This window comes from Acanthaster planci, unplaced genomic scaffold (assembly GCF_054643075.1).
Source record: "Acanthaster planci isolate LZ-2023a unplaced genomic scaffold, COTS_SCS Contig88, whole genome shotgun sequence".
Classification (NCBI taxonomy): Eukaryota; Metazoa; Echinodermata; class Asteroidea; order Valvatida; family Acanthasteridae; genus Acanthaster; species Acanthaster planci.
Window position 1 is genome coordinate 19,790 of NW_028257710.1, and position 19,789 is coordinate 39,578.

A 19,789-nucleotide genomic window follows, 5' to 3' on the forward strand; every position below is an offset into this window, starting at 1 on the left:
CAGACCTGTGTTTAGTCTGGGTCATTAATAATTCAGGCGCGTCTAATTCATGCATTAAACATGCGCGCGGCAACCAATCAGAGGCGCGCATTACCTTAGGTCTGGGCACTGTCTGCGTGGGTTGCCAGGACTTCTCAAGATGGCAGCGCGCTAACCAGAGCTCTGTGGAGTTGTCTTGTGTTCTGAGTTTCGAGTGTAAATCTGACGTACGACCGCTGGTGGTTGGGGATCTACCTCAAGTGTACCTGGTGCGATTGGTTAGTGTGGTGCTTGTTCCCAGTTGCCGGAGCTCCCAATTATATCAGATCTCTTTGAAGATTCGGGAATCATTAGACAGTCTCGTTTATTTAAGAAGTGGTAGATTATAGGGTTAGGGAACCCGTGTGAACCAGTTAATTGGGGAATTAGCGAAGCTTAGACTAGAAGGATTGTGTGCCGTTGTTCCATGCTTGTTGGCATAGCGATGGTTGGTAGCGGTCCTGGTCTGGAAGCTTGCTTTCCTTGTTGAGGTTTACTGGGTGCAGGTTTCCGTTAAGAGTCTGGTGAGGACTATTATAATCGCTTTCTTAATCAACTTACCTGTGTTATTTCATAATAACTTGAAGTGGGTGAGGGTTATTTAAGTCAACATAAACCTTGTTGCAATTTGGGAACTGTGTTGCTTTGTAAGGCAGTATAGATTATTGTTGTACAAGTCTACACCATTGTGTTGTGTTGTACAGTTACGAAGATTGTATTCGCTTGTGTGGTTAAGACTTATCAGTTATAAGCCATCGGTAGATTATTTATTTAGACTTGAGGGTTACCCTGATCACTTTGAAGGTTACCTGGTTATTGTGAGGGTTACCTTGATCGCTGTGAGGTTTACCCTGATCACCGTGAGGGTTATTCTGGTGTAGGTTAAGGATAAGGCAGATTAATCACGTTTGTGGTGCAGTTGACCATGTAGGACTACCTCCCTGTGAGGATAATTTTGTACATAGTTAATTGTTGTTGTAACTGAGCACTGACATAGAATAAACCAATCATATAATTGCCTTGGAAATCACTGGACACCGTGATATTTAGTTCAGTCCTGTATCACTTTATTGTAATCTTTATTGGCATTGGGATCAATTACCTAATCACAGAATGGTGGTAAACCTCCACCAAACGAACAGCCCCTAAGGCATAGTCCACTGTTCGTTAACTGATATCCCCCCTTGCGTTTGGATAGCTGCTCATTCTTGCGTAAGGTTAAATAAATATATTTGTGGGGTTAGGCCAAGTCAATTCTATTGCCGATCAGGCCAGTCTGCTGGTCCACCACAAAAAGGTGTCAGTTGTCCCGCCACAGTAGTTAAGCATAGGAGAGATTTTTCAGTTTTTCTTGTCCAAATTGGCAGTAAAATTGGATCATTTAGCCAGTCAGCTTCACAGAGCCATGTTAACACACCAACAATTACACACAGGAGAAATACACTAACCCTAACCCCCTAGGGTGTATGTAAAATCGTATTGAAATTGGAGGATTTGGGACTGTAAGGGTTAATAAAGTTATTTGTGGCAAACCAATTTAACACACTTATATGGAATACTGAGAATAAAGCATTTGATCATTTAATGGTAAAATGTCTTGTCTTGGTTGAAAAATTGATTTCATGCTCGAATATTTTCTGTGCCTGATTCAGAAGTTTTGGGGGCAATTCAGACATAAACCCAAAGTGTTTGTGTAGCAGGGGCAGATTTAACTTAGTTTTGTCTTTGTACTCAATTCAAATGTCCACGCACAGTATAGGAGTAGCACCCCCTAGTCTACCCATCCTAAAGTTGCCCTGTGCCCCTCATAATTGTTTACTTGATGATGACTCATGCAACTGGACAGGCACTGTGGGCATGCTTTGAGCCCAAGTCTCAGTAAGCAGGCTGGCAGTCGGTGAAGTAACACACCTATTAAATACCAGTCAAGTTCTGCCCTGAAAGCTCAGACCTGCGGTGGACTTGGTGAGTTTACTTTTATTTCTGTATTAATCTGTATTGTTAAAAGAGAAAGACTTTTGTATTTTATGTCAGCTGACTGCTTTTGATGATAGATTGTTTCGTCTTTACTCACATTATTAGCCAAGTGTTCTTTTGTCAGATCTGAACCAAATTCTAGCCAGATGACTGTAACTTTTACAAGGTGTTTTGATCATTGCTACTTGGATATTTTTGTTATTGTTGCTTAGCCTGTTTAAATATGAAGATAATGTTTGTATTCGCACAAGTGCATTTTTTTGAAAGTTCTTGACGATGGAGTCTATGTAGTTCTTTTTTTTTAGTAACAAATAGATCGTATCTGTGATTTTGGTTCTCTGCTTTTAGATTTGATTCTTAAGTCCGTGCTTATGAACCTTTTAAGTTAAAGTTGGTTATGAGGATGAGGATTGCCATGTAGATTCACTCCAGACCATGATTGAAAGTGAAGCAGAATAAATTGAGTTGAAGTGTGCGTCTGCTGACTTAGTTGGTACATATCACAGAACACGGATAGATTTGTCTTACTTTTCTCCATTACGTAGTCTTGGACTCGAGTGCGTACATTCTATTATCAATTTTTTGTGCTTTTACCTGTGTGTAGTATGTACATGTATTTTTTAACCATGTGGCCAGTACATGCATCCTGTGCAAGTCAATTTTTTTGTTCATGGACTCCCATATGCTTGTGCACATGTTTCAGCAGGAGGCTTAGGTAATTGCAGGGATTAAGGATTAGTGTGGCCTGCCTTCTTGGAAGTGGCCGACCTTTTGTTTATTACCTCATTGATATTCACAAGTTTTGGCAGGTCTCAGCCTTACTGCACATGTTTGTTACTGAAGCTAAAAAAAGTTTACGATGCAGATTGAGCAACTTTGGATGTGCAGAGTAGTACTTTGTGCATTGGATAATTTCTTAGTCTTCAACTTGTATTTATATGGTTTTTATTACTTTTCCTTTGACTTCCAGGTGGTTAACGCTTGAGTTGAATTGATCTGTAACTTTTCTTAGGCGCTGTGTTGGTTTTGTTGGTTCTTGTTTTTTTCTTTTAGTTTGGGTTGGTCTTGTTTTAGATTGGTTAAGTCTTACCTTGATTCTGTTGCAGGTTTACTTTGGTCTAGGATTGGTCTAATTTCTAAATTTAATTTTGGTCTTGGTCATATTTCTCCTACATTTTAGGTTTGGTTTCTGAAATTCTCTTGGCTAGATTTTCAAGTCTTTAGGTGAATATTTTAAAATCTGATTTTTGACCCAGTCTTGTTTTTTTAGTTCTCCAGTTGCTTTTCTTTTTGGGGGGATATTTTTAGAAGAAATAAATGATTTTGTTGTTAGAATCAAGTTTCAGCTTCCGTATCCCTATTCTTTTAGACTTCTTGCGACTCCTCTCTTTTGATCCTTTTGAAATTTTTTTAGCGAGTTTCCCAAGTGTTTTATTTCCTTCAAGTCTCTTCTTTATTTTTTTAATTCGTATTTGAAGTGTGCCATTTTTCCCCGTTACATTTTCATGGCACTTTCATCGATCCTGTATGGACAAACAAAACGCTTTATCTTCGAAAATGATTTTGTGATGCCTGCTACATGCAAGGTAAACTACTGACAACATTTCCGTGGAATTTGAAGAAAACTTGAGCTGCAGTTAAACTGAATACTGTTTGTTGTTGGAAACTAGGAAAATGACTGTTTCGGTCAACAAAGGCCTTGCTGTTCTGGGGTTCAAAGATCGTGTAGCGCCGAAGGCGCAAGATGGATAACTCTGCCCAAAGGGCGTAATTACCATGGGCGCTATTTGAGCAAGCGATACGCCTGTGCAGTTTACGGTAATGCTTAGGTGCAGGCTCACCACATGCACGTGCCTGCCGCGGCGCCTGCGCCATTGCATTACTGTGCATTGTGCAGGCGTATTGTTTGAACTGAATCTAGGCTGAAGTATAAGTGGGCACATAGGCCTAAGACAGCTTCAGCAAGGCCCAAGCTACTTCTAGAACAGTAAAGCACTACTCCGTAGGCCTTCCTGGGTCCATCTTTTTGATGATTCCATAAGCTATGGCATTTAGAAAAGTGCCTTGGGTGCGCCAATAAAAAAAATGAGATTAAATTTTACAAACCTCTATAAAAAAGAGGTATGAATAAAGAAACCAAACCACAACGCCGCCCGGTATTATCAGACTTTAAGCAATTGAAAAAATATTTTATTGTTGACTTTGTTAAACAATATAACATTCCATTACCGGCACCAAAGTGCAAATAACACACAAAGTCGGAGCTCATAAAAGGTGTTCAAGAGAGTCAACAGCAATTTAGAAATCTCACTCGCCAGTCATATCATCAACTTTTACAACAGTTCAAGACAACAACATAGAATTCACAGCCATGGGTGTAAAAGAAAAAATATTGCGAACAGACTTGATAACTACAATTAAAGTGTACATTCAGCCGCAGGCGATTTAAGAAGTGGACATCCGGAGAATTAGGCACTTCAGGGACAATTATAGAAATTGGGAATTGATACCGAATTTCTATGAAGACGACGTGATTCATTTTAAAAATTTTTACAGAAAGTTTATTGAAGACAAAGTGCTAGCCGAGTTTAAGGAAATCGGCTCATACAAATTACAAACGGCCATTAAGATTCAGTTCAAAATGGAAAAACCGCAAGCAGAAACGAAACTCGGCATTTTCACGTTTACGAGCCAAATAACGCGGTCTTTTCTAAACAAGGAATTAAAGAAGCGTTGAATCAGCAGATTGTGCAACATCTAGCAGACGTGGAAGCACACGAGCAGCGTGGTTCTGGCTGGGTGTTTGATAAAGTACACACCTTTTATATCAAGGTGGTGAAATATAATCCGGTAGGCGCGACTTATATTCTACTGCCAAGATATTTGGCTGTTAAATCAGCAATTATTAATGTCCAAAATAAAGAAGATCGAGAGTGCATTCGCTGGGCGTTGCGTGCGGCTTTAAAATTATATTCGGACAATGTCAAACGTCAGTTAGAAATGAATCCAAATTACAAAATACATGATGAGCGCACTTCGACTTACACTAAAGAAGATGGCCTAAATTTCACAAACGTAAATTTTCCAACACCGATTTCACAAATTTCGCGCATCGAATCACAAAATAATTTAGCCATTAATGTATTTGGCTATACCGAGAAAGAAGGCACTTACATGCTTTACAAGACCAAATGCGAAAAAGAGCATATTTATTTACTCTACTTTATCCAAGGCGAAACGAGTCATTAATGCTGGATCAAAAATTTCTCTCGTTTGATGGGTGACGTTGATAAACACGGCCATAAGAAATAGTGGTGTTTCAAATGTCTGTCACATTTTCAAACTGAAGAAAGACTCGCCAGACATCAAGAGGACTGCCAAGGAATTGACACAGCGGCATGCAAGGTCGAAATACCTGCCAAAGGCAAAAATGTTCTCAAGTTTGAAAATTATAAAAACAAGCAAGACACCTCAATCTGTTTTAGAGCGCCTTCTCCCAACCTCACTAAACACGATTAAAACTCAAATCCATAAACCGTGTGGTTATTCATACACGGTCCTCAGATGTGACGGTAAATGCATGAGCCAAAAGATGTACAGAGGCCAAGACGCAGCAAGTGATTTTGTCAGGTCAATTAGTGAAGACGCCTGTAAAATTTACGAAATGTTTGAAAATCCAAAGCCACTAAAATGGTCATGCGAGTTACAAAAAACCTACAAAAATTGCAATCGGTGTTGGATCTGTGAAAAGCTTATCGGTAAGACTAAAGAATCTCAATGCCAGTGCCTGATTCCGAAACGAACCAAAAACAGATTACTGTCACGTGACGGGGAAGTACCGAGGCCCAGCGCATGCCAGTTGTAATTCAAAGTTAAGAGTCATACCCTATCAAACGCCCATTCCGGTTATTTTACACAATTTGGAGAAATATGACGCACATCTAATTATCCTGCATAATTAGATGTGCTTGTGAGTTTAACGGGAAAGAAATCAAATTAATTGCTAAAAATACCGAGAACTACATTTTGTTTAGCTTTGGCCAACTAAGGTTCCTAGACTCATTTCATTTCATGGCGGCTTTGCTAGATCGACTAGTTAAAAATTGTTCAGCCGATGATTTTAACTTACTTCGGGACATATTTCCAGAAAACACAGATTTATTATTGGAAAAAGGCATTTACCCTTACGAATATATCGACTCCTTTGACCGATTTCAAGAAACGAGCCTCCCGCGAAGAGATGTCTTTTATAGTTCTCTGAAGCAGAGAAAACAGCAGAGAGAAGGAATACACCTGTGCACAAACAGTATGGCACACGTTCAACTGTAAAAACCTAGGTGACTACCACGACCTATACTTGGAAACGGACGTATTGTTACTGGCAGGTGTTTTTGAGAACTTCCGCAAAGTCTGTAAACAGAACTACGGCCTTGACCCGGCCAACTATTACACGTCACCGGGTCTGTCGTGGGACGCACTGTTAAAACACTCGGGTGTAAAATTGGAACTATTGACAGACATAGACAAGCACTTATTCTTTGAAAGGGCTAAAAGAGGCGGCATTTCTAGCATGGGTGCAAAGCGTTATGGAAAGGCAAACAATCTGGGCCTACCAGACTACGACCCAAATAAACCGACGTCACACATCATGTATCTAGATGCGAATAATTTATACGGTTGGGCCATGAGTCAGCCTTTGCCTTTTAAACATTTTAGGTGGATTCAGGGCGTGACCAAATTTACCCCAGAGTACATCTCGAAAATTTATCCAAGAGCGTCCAAAGGTTGTATACTCAAGGTGACGTTAGATTATCCGTAAAACATACATGATTTACACGACTTCCCACTGGTGCCTGAAAATATATCGATCCCAAATGAATGGCTGTCAGAATATCAAAAAGGACTTGATATCACACGGCGAGCGAATTAATTCAATAGATAATTTCATATCAACTTTAAACACTATAAATAAATATGTCGTTCATTATCGAACTTTACAGCAATATTTAGAACTCGGTCTAGAATTAAAACAGGTGCATCGTGTCATGTCTTTTAAACAAGCACCTTGGATGAAAAGTTATATCAATAAAAATACTGATTTACGCACATTAGCCAAGTCTGATTTTGAGAAGGATTTGCTTGGTAAAACGTGCGCTATCAAATGGACGGCCATTTATTGAGAGACTCACAAGACACCGAAAAATACCAGAAGCCGACTTTTAAACCGAATTACAAATCCACAATGCCGTTTAAGGAATTTGATCTCTTGTTTGTCAATATGTATCGTATAAAAACGCAGTTGAATAATTCCATTTACTGCGACGTGAGCATGCTCGACCTATCCAAAACTTTAATGTATGATCTCTATTACAACATGCTAAAAGCTGATTTGGGTTCAGATGTGTGCCTTTTATTTACTGATACAGATTCTTCATAAGTCCAAATTCAAACCGACAATTTAAACAAGTACCTACGCAAAAAGCGTGAATTATTTGACTTCAGTAATTGTCCACAGGATCATAAACTTTACGATCCAAAAAAGGTCATTTGCAAAATGAAAGATGAAGTCGGTGAAAAAAAAATTTCAGAGGTCGTTTGCATTCGTCCAAAAATGAGCTCGATTCTAACGGATCGGCAAAATTTGAAAAAGGCGAAAGGCTTGACAAAAGTAGTCACCCAAAAACGGCTAACCCACGACGCACAAGTTGCCTATTTGAGTTGGTGCAACATTTTAATAAACAGCAGTTATTTAGATCAGATAAACATTCCATATTCACGGAGTTGCAAAATAAATTAAGTCTGTCGCCGTTAGACACAAATCGTTACGTATTATCAGACGGCATTAAAACTTCAGCCCATGGACATTATCCACTTCATGCTGGGGCATTTTTCAATGTTGATGATGCTGGGCCGGCATGACTATCATTTTTCCGTTTTCAAAATCCTTCAAAAATTCATCATTTAATTTAACGGTCGTTTATAGCCGCACCAAGTAATCTTTAGACGCTACTCTAAGTTGACAGGTGGCCTTCATTGATGCCCAAGTATTTCAGCCACGCCAGCAGCCTTGTAAACAGAGCCCAGATTGTGCAGTGTTGTATAAATGTCTTTTGTTCACGAACCTGGTTCAGTGCACAGCTGACCTCTTTTCAATAGGAGCCAGATTAGCGTGCAGCGGTGCTGTGTGGCTCATCGCTGCGGTGGTGGAGCGCTTTTGTCCCCAGTGGTAATCCACTTGCTCTCAATGCCCCAAACCCTGGTATACGGTTTCAAAATAATGCTGGATTATCACCACGTTTGAGAGTGAAAAATGCCGGTAATGTCCAGCAGCCTGGTCTTTTGTTCGGAGAACGGTCTTTTGTTACAGGGCCCTGTTTCCTTTGTCCAAGTTCGGAGACCCCGGCCACACATATAAAGTAATATAATAAAGGCTGGTAGTGGTTATTTAGTGGGCGGTAATTCCATGTCTTTGGGTACAACTTGAAGCTCTTCTTTGACAAAATTCCTATTCCAATTTAATAAATAATATAAAGTTCGGCCCGTTTTCATGCGCCTGCCCAGGGCTCGTTTAAATTGGCTCGTGCGTTTGTTAATTTGATAAACGTCCACACTCCAAATGGGATCTGTGGCCCTTCAGATAGTCCCACCCTCTTGCTCACCCGGGTAATAAAAATATCTAAATAATACATCTGGAGGTAATTCACGCGATCTGTTTCTTTCAGGCGCCGCGGGTGTTTGCTGTACTTGGCCCAATTTTACAGCGTTTGCAGGTTCTTTGTCGATTAATCGAGTTTTTTCCTCAGTTAGCAATTTTACGACTTGAGGCAAGCGTTTTACCCAGTCCACATTACGAATGCCGCCGTTTAACATTTCTTGTGCGTATTGATGGCCGAATAACCTTTTGGGCTAACGCTTGATTAAATTGTCCGATTATTCCCTACGACTGATGTACTCCGGGTTCACCTACTTGGATTTCTACTTTATTTTTCGTCATCAACTTTTTAAACTCACCTTTAAATTCCAATCCCGAGTCTACCATAAAATCAATTATAATCTTAGGCCAAGTCAGTGGCCATCGATCGTAAATTTTCTTAATGGCTTCTTTGCTCAGCCGTTTTACTGGTTAACGGTTCTGTCTCTTTATATAGCGAACCGACGTCTACGAAGCATAAAGCGTATTTATAAGTTTTACGATTTATTCGATCCCAAGGCAAGTATAAAACGTCTGATGCATGTAATTAGGACTAACTAATCGTATTCCGATTGCAATGTCATTGGCCGCGGTATATAATCTGGCGCGGGTAAGTAAATTTACCAAACTGCCTGTTTTTTAACCAAGATCGCACGGTCGATTTTTTTGCACCCGTCTTTTGCGCCAAATGATCGACGGCACTATCGCCTCGCCAATAACCTCGAAGACTGTAAAATAATTTTGAAAAATCTTGGTTAATTTTAAATAAAGTTAACTAAAACGATACGCCAAAAAACGACCAAAGCAGTTCTGGGTATAATCCAGATAAACTCACGGATTTTCTGATCTTCAGACAGCGGGTAGAAATCGGACAACTATGGCTTTGGCAGCAAAGGCGTTACTTTTACCGGTCAATTCACTATAAGCTCGTAATGCATCGTCAACGTTTACAAATGTTTGCTAATTCACGCGCTCCTGCTGCATTCACTCGTTTAAAAAGTCTAACGTATGAACTCGTTTAGCTCCCAAGATTCTTTTGCTTGCGCCAGCTGTTCTAGCGCAAGGTCGTGTATTTTACGTTCCTCATCAATTTTACTCTCTGATAAACTGATGAATAAAAAAAATTAACCCGTGAACGCTAATGCATTTACTATTGCTCCTCCCACCATCATTAAAGCACTCGCCATTTTTTTTTAATATATAATTTAAAAAATGTAAATAAAAATATAAATAACGAAATTAAAAATCAACTGGCAGAAATTCAAACCAACCTAAGCAACATCAAGCAAATGCTTGGTGACATACGTACAGATATCGATCATATTGGTGACACCGGTTTCAGAAATCCAAAATTGGGGCAGCAGAAATGGAATATGAATCATTTTGCAAGCAAAATCAACTAATGGAATACGAAGAAATGTTCTTCACAGCCGGCATATCGTTAACCCTAACACTCCTCCAGTCCTCCAACGGGTGAAGGACTGAGGAGTGTTAGGGTTAATTGTCTTTTCTTTTCTCTTTAAGATTTTCCAGTAAAAAGTAAGATTTAAAACACAACCTTAAATTAAAAAGCATATATATTAAGAAAATGTCGCAACAATACACTAAAAAGCTAAATCCAAGTCGCAGACTAAAAGCGCCTCGCACGATCAAAGGCGAAAGACGGGAGGTAACCATCACGCATAATCAGAGCACCATCGCTGCGGGCCACACATTAAACGTAAAATTTGCAGCGTTAGGCATTGACGACATAATCGTCCCGGGTACCGCAAAGTTGGCTTTTAAATTCGATTTAAACGGAACATCGGACGATAATCGAACCGTGTATAATAACTTGCCGACAAATTTGATCTCGGAAATCAACGTCAGCTTACAGGGTAATAAATTGTCAATTACAGAGAAGCGGACGTATTTCACAACTCCAAAGATAACTGGCTCCCCAATTTAGCAGACTAAAATATGGCTTATTTCGGATTTGAACGTGAAAACATCACCAAAATACGTCTCGGTGCTGCCGATGCAAATGCAGCTTTAAACAACGGCAACAGACAAGGCGAGTGCAGATGCATTTAAAAATGCAGTTCAGGTTGTTCCCCGCCCGTAGCTGGTGACGCCAAACTGCAAATATGTCTTGCATTGCGTTTCAGGCAAAGTGCAACTATTCAACAAAAATTACAGAGATTGTTCCCGCCCGAAGCTGGTGACGCGAAACAGCAACTCATATCGGCAAATACATAGAGCTATCAGCAAAAATGTATGAAAAGCAATTATCATATCAGCATTTGTTTCCGCCCAAAGCACATGGAGCGGTAAATTAATGTTTGGAATGTACCTCCGCGGTACAAAGCCTTCGATATGCAAATTCAAACAGCAATTACAACTGGCAGAATGCAAAATTACCCAACTTTCATGAACAAATTAAAAAGGATTTACTCCAGCATGCAATAACCTTGGGCCAACCATCAAATGCTGGGATCGGACAGCAATTTCCACGAGGTGCGGCCTGACTTGGGCTTACACTGGGTTGCTGGAATAATGGGCAACTAATGAGCATTTTCAACAACCACTTACAGCTATTTATGTTATGTCAACCGGCAGAATTTGGTGAGTACGAAATGGCTTTTCTTAATTTGGCCCTTAATAATCTAGTGGCTCCCCCAACAAAGGAAGGGATCAGGCCTTTCCTTTCGGCACATTCCCATAAGTGTTGTAAATAAGAATACAGTGCCTTTAAACCGAGGTCAATTTGCGGTCCCTGAATGAAATTCACGCCAGACGGGCTTGTTGCTTTTGCAAAACAGACAGATTTTCTCTTTTCCAACCAAACGCTACGGCTGCTCAAGCAAAAGTGACTGGGAGTAACTCTCTCCAGTGCTACTAACATTTTTAAGGTCACGCCAGCAACTAATTCAAGGCATTAAATCACCGTGCCAGCAACCGGGAGTGAACACTACTGACCCACTTAGTGACAAGAGCCTCCAATGTCCCGCGGTGATAAATTATTTGAAGCTGCAATTTATTTTGCATCAAATTGATTATACGAGGCACATTTCGCAAAATAAATTGTAAACACTTTCGGAAATGCGATCCTGAGTTTATACTCGCGTCTTTTGGGTATAGCCACGCCAGTAGATTTCCTCGGTTTCAATATCGATTTAACGTCAGAAGAAAATTTGACGAGAGATTTAAATAACGACCCGATTATAAATCAGACAATGAGCCACTTCTTAGGCGAGCTTTGCTATAAGTATGGAATTTACCTATTGCCCCTAGTTGCAACGTTAATAACTACCAAACATCTATCAATCAACAAAAACACTTTTATTATAAAACAAGATGTCAACAGAACAACAAATGATAACGCCAGCAATGCTAGCAACGACTCCGGTGCAAACAGTGACAAAAGTTAAAAATCCCAAAAGCGTGGAGCAGGGTAAAAAATTGGCAGAACATAACAGAAAGATGAAGCAGCGGCTCGCCAAACTAGTGCAGATGTCTTAACCACTCGACCACCGAGCTTGTGAGGTTTTTTTCGCAAGCTCTCGGACAGCACTGAGCATACAGTGCTTATTAACATACGTTGGGTACGGGCAAAACCGTTATATATATAATTAACATCTCCCCAACGCAAAAATACATCTTGAAAATAGTTCGCGGTACCCGCTGCTTCATTTGACTCGGACCGGCCAGCCGACCCCGGCAAGCTCGGTGGTCGAGTGGTTAAGACATCTGCACTAGTAAGCAGGAGGTCGTGGGTTCGAGTCCCACCCGAGTAAGCTTGTGAGGTTTTTTCGCAAACAAACAAATTAGTGTCGATGGATTGCCTTCCTCAAATCTGAGCTGAGCCCAAGCCCGAAAACCAGGAAGCTCGAGAGTGCCGGACGTAAAAGCCCCTGGTCTTAGCCAATTTGAGGAAGTGTACAGATATAAGTAATTAATTGACACGAATGGTGGGTATGTGGTGGCGGTGGTGGTGGATGCTGGAAGGATTCAGTGTAGCTCCTGCGGTAGCTAGCTGTCCGGTAGTCTGTGGCCATCAGAGTCACCGTTGCCAGGCCGTCCAAACACCACCACTTCCCACCGTGTCAATGTGGCACTCTCGAGCTTCCTGGTTTTCGGGCTTGGGCTCAGCTCAGATTTGAGGAAGGCAATCCATCGACACTAATTTGTTTGTTTGTTTTTTTTTCTTCTTTTTGGATTTGTATATAAGTTACAATTTGTTTAATTTTGTCCATCATTATTACGTTTCAATTGATTTTGCTTTTTGCAGTTGCAAAAGCTTGTTCATTTCGTTTCGCAATTCATTCATGTTCGTTTATTTTTCCGTTTATTTTGAAGACTATATGTTCTGAAGATTTCTGTTAAAGCCTCACAGAATTAAAACTACATTTGTAATTTTGTTCTGAACACTTGGTTTGCTTTGTCAAGTTGTTATTAATGTCTTGCTTGCGCAACTTCCAACCACGCCATCCCACAATTCACATTGCATCTGTGACATTTTGGGGGCTTGTCCGGGAATTCGGCTTTTGGCCTGGGTTTTCATACTAGCTTCCAAGAAACTTTCACTTGACAACCCTAACTTGGCCTTTTCCTGAGCTATACTTAACTCTATAGTTTTCATTTCTTTCTCATGTTCACGTTGTTCTTGATTTTCTTCCCTAATCAGCCGTCTTTCTTCCTTAGCCTCTGCCTGTCTAGCTCTAGCAAACTCTATGAGTTCCTTATCTTCTAAGTGTAGTTCCTTGCCCATTTCTAAATATTTTTGAAACTCCATTTTATTTGCAATGACAGGATGAACTACCGAGAGCTGGATGACAAATAGAATAGCTATACAAACCCCATACATGAAGATCAAAATGTATCAAAAATTGCTATCAATATCAAGCTGTGCCCCTTTCCGAACCAACCATCTTAATTCCCTTTTAAATGGGGGGAATTTAATGAAATTCCCGGACAAGCCCCCAAAATGTCACAGATGGAATGTGAATTGTGGGATGGCGTGGTTGGAAGTTGCGCAAGCAAGACATTAATAACAACTTGACAAAGCAAACCAAGTGTTCAGAACAAAATTACAAATGTAGTTTTAATTCTGTGAGGCTTTAACAGAAATCTTCAGAACATATAATCTTCAAAATAAACGGAAAAATAAACGAACATGAATGAATTGCGAAACGAAATGAACAAGCTTTTGCAACTGCAAAAAGCAAAATCAATTGAAACGTAATAATGATGGACAAAATTAAACAAATTGTAACTTATATACAAATCCAAAAAGAAGAAAAAAAAAACAAACAAACAAATTAGTGTCGATGGATTGCCTTCCTCAAATCTGAGCTGAGCCCAAGCCCGAAAACCAGGAAGCTCGAGAGTGCCGGACGTAAAAGCCCCTGGTCTTAGCCAATTTGAGGAAGTGTACAGATATAAGTAATTAATTGACACGAATGGTGGGTATGTGGTGGCGGTGGTGGTGGATGCTGGAAGGATTCAGTGTAGCTCCTGCGGTAGCTAGCTGTCCGGTAGTCTGTGGCCATCAGAGTCACCGTTGCCAGGCCGTCCAAACACCACCACTTCCCACTGTGTCAATGTGGCACTCTCGAGCTTCCTGGTTTTCGGGCTTGCTGCGTCGTGCAATACACCGCGAAATTAAATTTATTTTGATAGAACGAAATCAGTTCAGTTGTCCAGCGTTTAACGGATTTGTCCGTGATGACTTTCGGTAATTTATACGCATGCGTTAGATTGGGAAACTCGACTGAAAACCAGTTATCTTTATTGACGACGACCGATAAATGACTAAAGTTAGCTCCCATTTATTTTATACGCGTTTAAAAAGGAGGCGCGGTAGATTTTACGTCTCAATGGGCGGGTGGTTTATCTTCGTATTTAACCAACTTGGTAAAGTTGTTCGCCAAGTTTTTTCATAAGATCTTTTTTAAAAACAGCTGCTCGTTCGTTAGCGAGTGTTTCTGCTCTTTCTTTGACTTGCCGTTCGAATTCTTCTGTGTTCATCGATTTACTCTCTTTCAATTTTGTAGTCGTATTTGACCTAATCTTTTCTTTCATCTCGTTAAACTTCTTCAGCTCTGATAAAATTATTCGTCTATCGTGTTTAGCTTTGCATCGGCAAGCACGCGGATTTGGTCGTGTTTTTTTGTTTTATGGACCAGTTGGCGACTGGTGTATTTTAACATCGCAGAAGCGCCAAATGCGCCTATAGCGATGCCTTCCATTACAAGTCCTACGGGGCGGGTAATGGCTCCCAAAATGGCGGGAATTCCTATAGCTGCCGAATTTGCCCCTATCGCTTCTACGCAGTACTCTACGTAACCGAGCACTGTTAAAAGTCGTTTGATCTTTTTGTAACTAACTTCGCAAGTGTCACGTTCTCTTAAGATCTGCAATTTAATTTCTTTGATCTTTTTGAGTCTGTAAACTTTGGTCTCAGCTTGCTTGGCCGAGTTTAACTCTGGGTACTTGCCCAAATCTGGATATCTGTTAGTCGTCATCTTTTTATTATATACACATTCTAAAATATGTCTAACTCAATTAAAATTTTGCTGATATTATTCAAGAGCACACCTCGTTTTTGACAGAAAAAATCAATTCACTGATGTTTCTGTCTGTTAACTTTTTTGGCGTTTTACACGTCTCAGCGTTGAGTTGCAAGGGCTTGGTAGCTTCCACATCTAGCAAGTCTAAAGACTACCCATTATAGAAGTTGTCAAATGTATTTAACTGTTTGCAATGAATAAACGCGAGTTTCAAGGGGTTTAAATCATACTTGCCTTCATAAATAACGTTGGGTAAAAGTTTGATTTTGGGTAAGTTCTATAGCTTAGACACTTTTTTATTAAGCCGCAACTTGAGGTTGGGGTCTGTAATGCCAAAGTCACCCTTTTAGATTCTGAGTGAAGCTTAAAAGACACGCCAAGGATCGAGTTTAACAAAAAGTCAAATCAGTCCATGTTAAAATATCCAGGACACACCATGATGCTTCCTCTTTGACCCTCGGGTAATGGTTGAGATGAGCTTCGATAATGAAGTCTATCATGTATAGGTTCTGTTAGCCCCGTTAAAAAAAGTCTTTTAGTTATTTCTCTTCTGGGTCTTGTGGGGTTGTACAGGGGAGTTTGTTATAGGTCAAGTTGGGGGATTCCTTTTATAAATTTCATCCAAGGCTTGTCTCTGCCCCTCGAGCAATGAAACTGATTTGACTTTTATCGTCGATATCATAAGCTAAATGAGCCTGCCTTTCCAATGGTTGTCTTTAATTTAACTGCGCTTCTAAAGTTGTGATTTCTTGGTTTAGCTGCTCAATTTCATCAGTGATGATTCTGATTTCTTCTGCTAAAGTACCTCTTTTATTTGCTTGAATCAATCTGGTTTTAATTGTTTTATTAACTCAGAATTTGGGGCTACTTCCCTCCTTTCCTCTGAAGGTATTCCAGGTGGTCTTTTGCCACTGACCCCCACAGGCCTACCGTCCAAGTTTGTATCCCACTCAATTTCAGTGGCATTTGTTACATTAAAATATCCAGGTTCAAACTGAATATTCTTTACTCTGATGACTTTGTCGCCTTTAGTGTTTTTAATGACATCTTCCAATTTAAACATCTGCTCGCTTTCGGTTAAATAAAAAGTGTGAGTCGCCATTTTATTATAAACAGGTTTTAAATTTATCGAAGGCGTCGTTCCAGTGCTTATCCAAGATTTGAAATAAGTCTTTAACGGTTGATTCAGCTTCCCCCGTTACGTCTTGGTAAAAGACCGCTATTCGGGACTTAAGCAGTTTGCCCCAAGAAATCTTACCAGCTTAAATTTGGTTTAATTTGTATTCTATGGTGCCCGCTTGATCATGCGTCAATTGAACACCAACTCTAGGTAGTTGCTCACCAAACTCTAGGTAGTTGTATACCAAAAACCAGGTAGCTGTGTAACAAAAAACAGGTAGCTATGTAACAAAAACCAGGTAGTTGCGCACCAAACTTCAAACAAACTGCACCAAAAACCAGGTAGTTGCATACCAAACTTCAAACAAATCTGCACCAAAAACCAGGAAGCTATGTAACAAAAACCAGCAGAACTGTACCCAGCGTGCCCGTACCAAACCGCCAAAAAATTCGACACTCGACTTGCCACGTACCCAGCCGTGGACAAAATCTACAAAAACTGGATCCCGCCTATCACGTTAAAGCAGATGGTAGAATCCCCTATTTCTTCGTACCTGGGAAATTGTTTGCCTTGTTAGAAAAAATAGATCTTTTGTATGTGAAAAACACCTTTTCAAAATTTGGGGAGGTGTTTGTTTCTATTTTTTTCCAAGTTTGTAGTTTCGAGTTTCTGACAAGCTTCTCGTTCCTTTCTAGTTCCAAGTTTCTAGTTCATTTCGAGTTTCTGGTTTGTAGTTTCTAGTTTATAATTCAATTCCAAGTTCGAAGTTTCGAGTTTCAAGTTTCTGACAAGTTTCAAGTTCATTTCAAGTTTCTGGTTTGTAGTTTTGAGTTTGTAGATTTGAGTTTCTGGTTTGTAGTTTCGGGTTTCTAGTTTTGAGTTCTTTCGGTTGGTCTCGGCAATTTGAAACGTAGTCCAAGGTGGAGACGTCGCAGAGCAAGTTGTTCTGGTACCAGTTGGACAGTAGCAAAGAGGGGCCGATACATCTTTGGAAGCGCAGGCCGAGATATTTTTTGGTCAGCTCGGGTATTTTTGGTCAGCTCGAGTTTTTGGGGGTAGTTGGATATTTTTGGTCAGCTCGAGTATTTTTTTTGGTCAGATCAGATATTTGCAGTTTGCTCAGATATTTGTAGTCTGCATGGGTATTTTTGGTTTGCTCACATATTTGTAGTCTGCTTGAGTATTTTTGGCTGGGTTGGGTATTTTTGGGCTGCTCTGGTTTTTGGACCAAAAAATACCCCGTACCACGGCGTGAAGTACGGGGTATTGGGTATATGATATTGTAGTGCCGGCGGGTCCGGCCGGTGGGGGCGCCAGCTTGGACCTGCATGGAGTTGGCTGGCTGCCCCCGCTGGTATGCGAACGGCCCGCGGTTTTCCCGCCTCGCGCCTCTGCAGTCCCTGCTGACAGGCGCCATGTTTAGCTGAAAAACGGATTGTTGTGAACGCTACAGCATTAAAACAGATTTCGTGACCAAAACAGCGAGTTGCGGCTGTGTGTGATTCTAGGCTGGCAGAACATAACAAGCAGATGAAGCAACAACTTCTCCAGCTGAAAGCAAGCGAGCCCGAATCACTAGAACCAGAGACCAAAACAACCATCTCAGACTTTCGAAATGGAGTAAATTAAAAATTGTTATACAATAAAAAGACAATGAGTAAAGCAAAGGAAACATCAATGCCAACGGACAAGCTAACACGGTGTATCACGGTGCTGTCGTCAGTGTAATCTCGATGGAATAAGCCATACTTAGTAAAATGCTACAGAAAGTTAAACCACATGATTTGGACCGACTCAGAACTGAAGATGCAGCTAAGATGACTGCGATTGCCAGTGGCGTGTTAGCCACACAAAGTTGGCTTGTGGTGCAAGGTATATTGCCGGCCAGCCTGCCCAGTGGGCGTAGCGGGTAAAACCTGTTTATTATAAAATAAACGGCTCAAGACATGGCATGTGGATTTGACCAAGAAGAAATACCTCTTTTAGATCAAGGAGAAGAAGAAGACCAAGAAGATCAGCAATTTGCAGATATCTTATTTTTTGATCAACAAAAAGAGACAACGTTTATTGAAGGCCAAGAACAAACCCCCACAGAATAATTAAGGATGTCCTTAATCGAAGATAAAGTTGATAAATATTATGACGTGATTCCAGAAGATACAGGATACAATGCAGAATTTAAAGACTACTACTTGTTCTATCTTGATGATCAAGATAGACTCTATGCCACAGATAGAGACAAACTGGTTTTATTAACTCAAAAACATGATTTTAGATACAAATGATGTATGCCATTGATACACATAGTGCACTTCAAGCTGAGTTAGAAGAGCTGAAATTAACAAGAGACTTGTTATTGTATTGATTACAAAGTCATTTGAACGAATTAAAACTGTGTTCAATTCTGTTTTAAATTCAGTTAATACTTTGCTTGAAAAACCCGCACGTTGTTTAGAGAAGAGGGTGTGACAATCACATTTTAAAAGAGTTGGGTTTAGCCATTAGTACCATCGTGTCTGTGCCTGCCCCTACGGAGGTGTGAAAGAGTGGATTAAGAAACAAATGCAGAACTTGGCCAACGTGCTGAAAAAAATTGGTTTGAAAGCACTGGTTGCTTTACCGGATGTGGTTGGGAGCATACTTTATTAGTCACTAAACGTTGCAAGCAAAGCGATCGGTTGGGTCGCAGAGCATTTATGGACCTTATTTGTAGGCGAAGGTGTTTTAATTTTGACTCATGTTCAGAAAATGTAAAGTTTTAGTACAAATTTGAAAAAAAAAAGCCTATGATTCTAAATGGATCATAGGCTATTTATTTATTTATTTTTTTTCTTTTTTTTTTGAAACGGTTAACTTACTTTAGGTTAATATCTTAAACGTCAAAAAAGCAATCCCAGCAATGACAATAGCTCTGATAATTATAGACATCTTTTCATCGTTGCTCATATCAAGCAGTTTTTTATTAGATGCCTGTGCTTGTATAGGTAAAGTAGGCGTGGGTTCTGATTCTAGTGCTTCAGATTCAGACTCAAACTTGGTCATCGGATCGGTAAGTTCTGGAACAGAACTAGAATTTAACGTTGGAATATTCTTTTACCGCATAAACGCTAAAAGTCTTTACTCTCTGAAAATGTGTGAGGGCACCCTTCGGTTTTTATTGTTTTGCAGTCATGTTAGCGTGGCCGTGAATGATCATGTGACTGGGCTGTAGTGTTTAGGTTTGCAATTTGCTTGGATACAAAGTGCCCTTACGCAAATTGGTTAAACTTTAGGCCAATGAAAATTGCAGTTTTCAGCGTCCCTTTCGCTTCCCTTATGGGAAAGGTGGCAAAGCTTCACTTTTGGACAGTAGGTGCCAGCAGTGGCACCAAAAAAAGTACTAAGAAGTTTTCCTTGAATTGATCGCTAGTTGCATCATACGTCAGTACATTT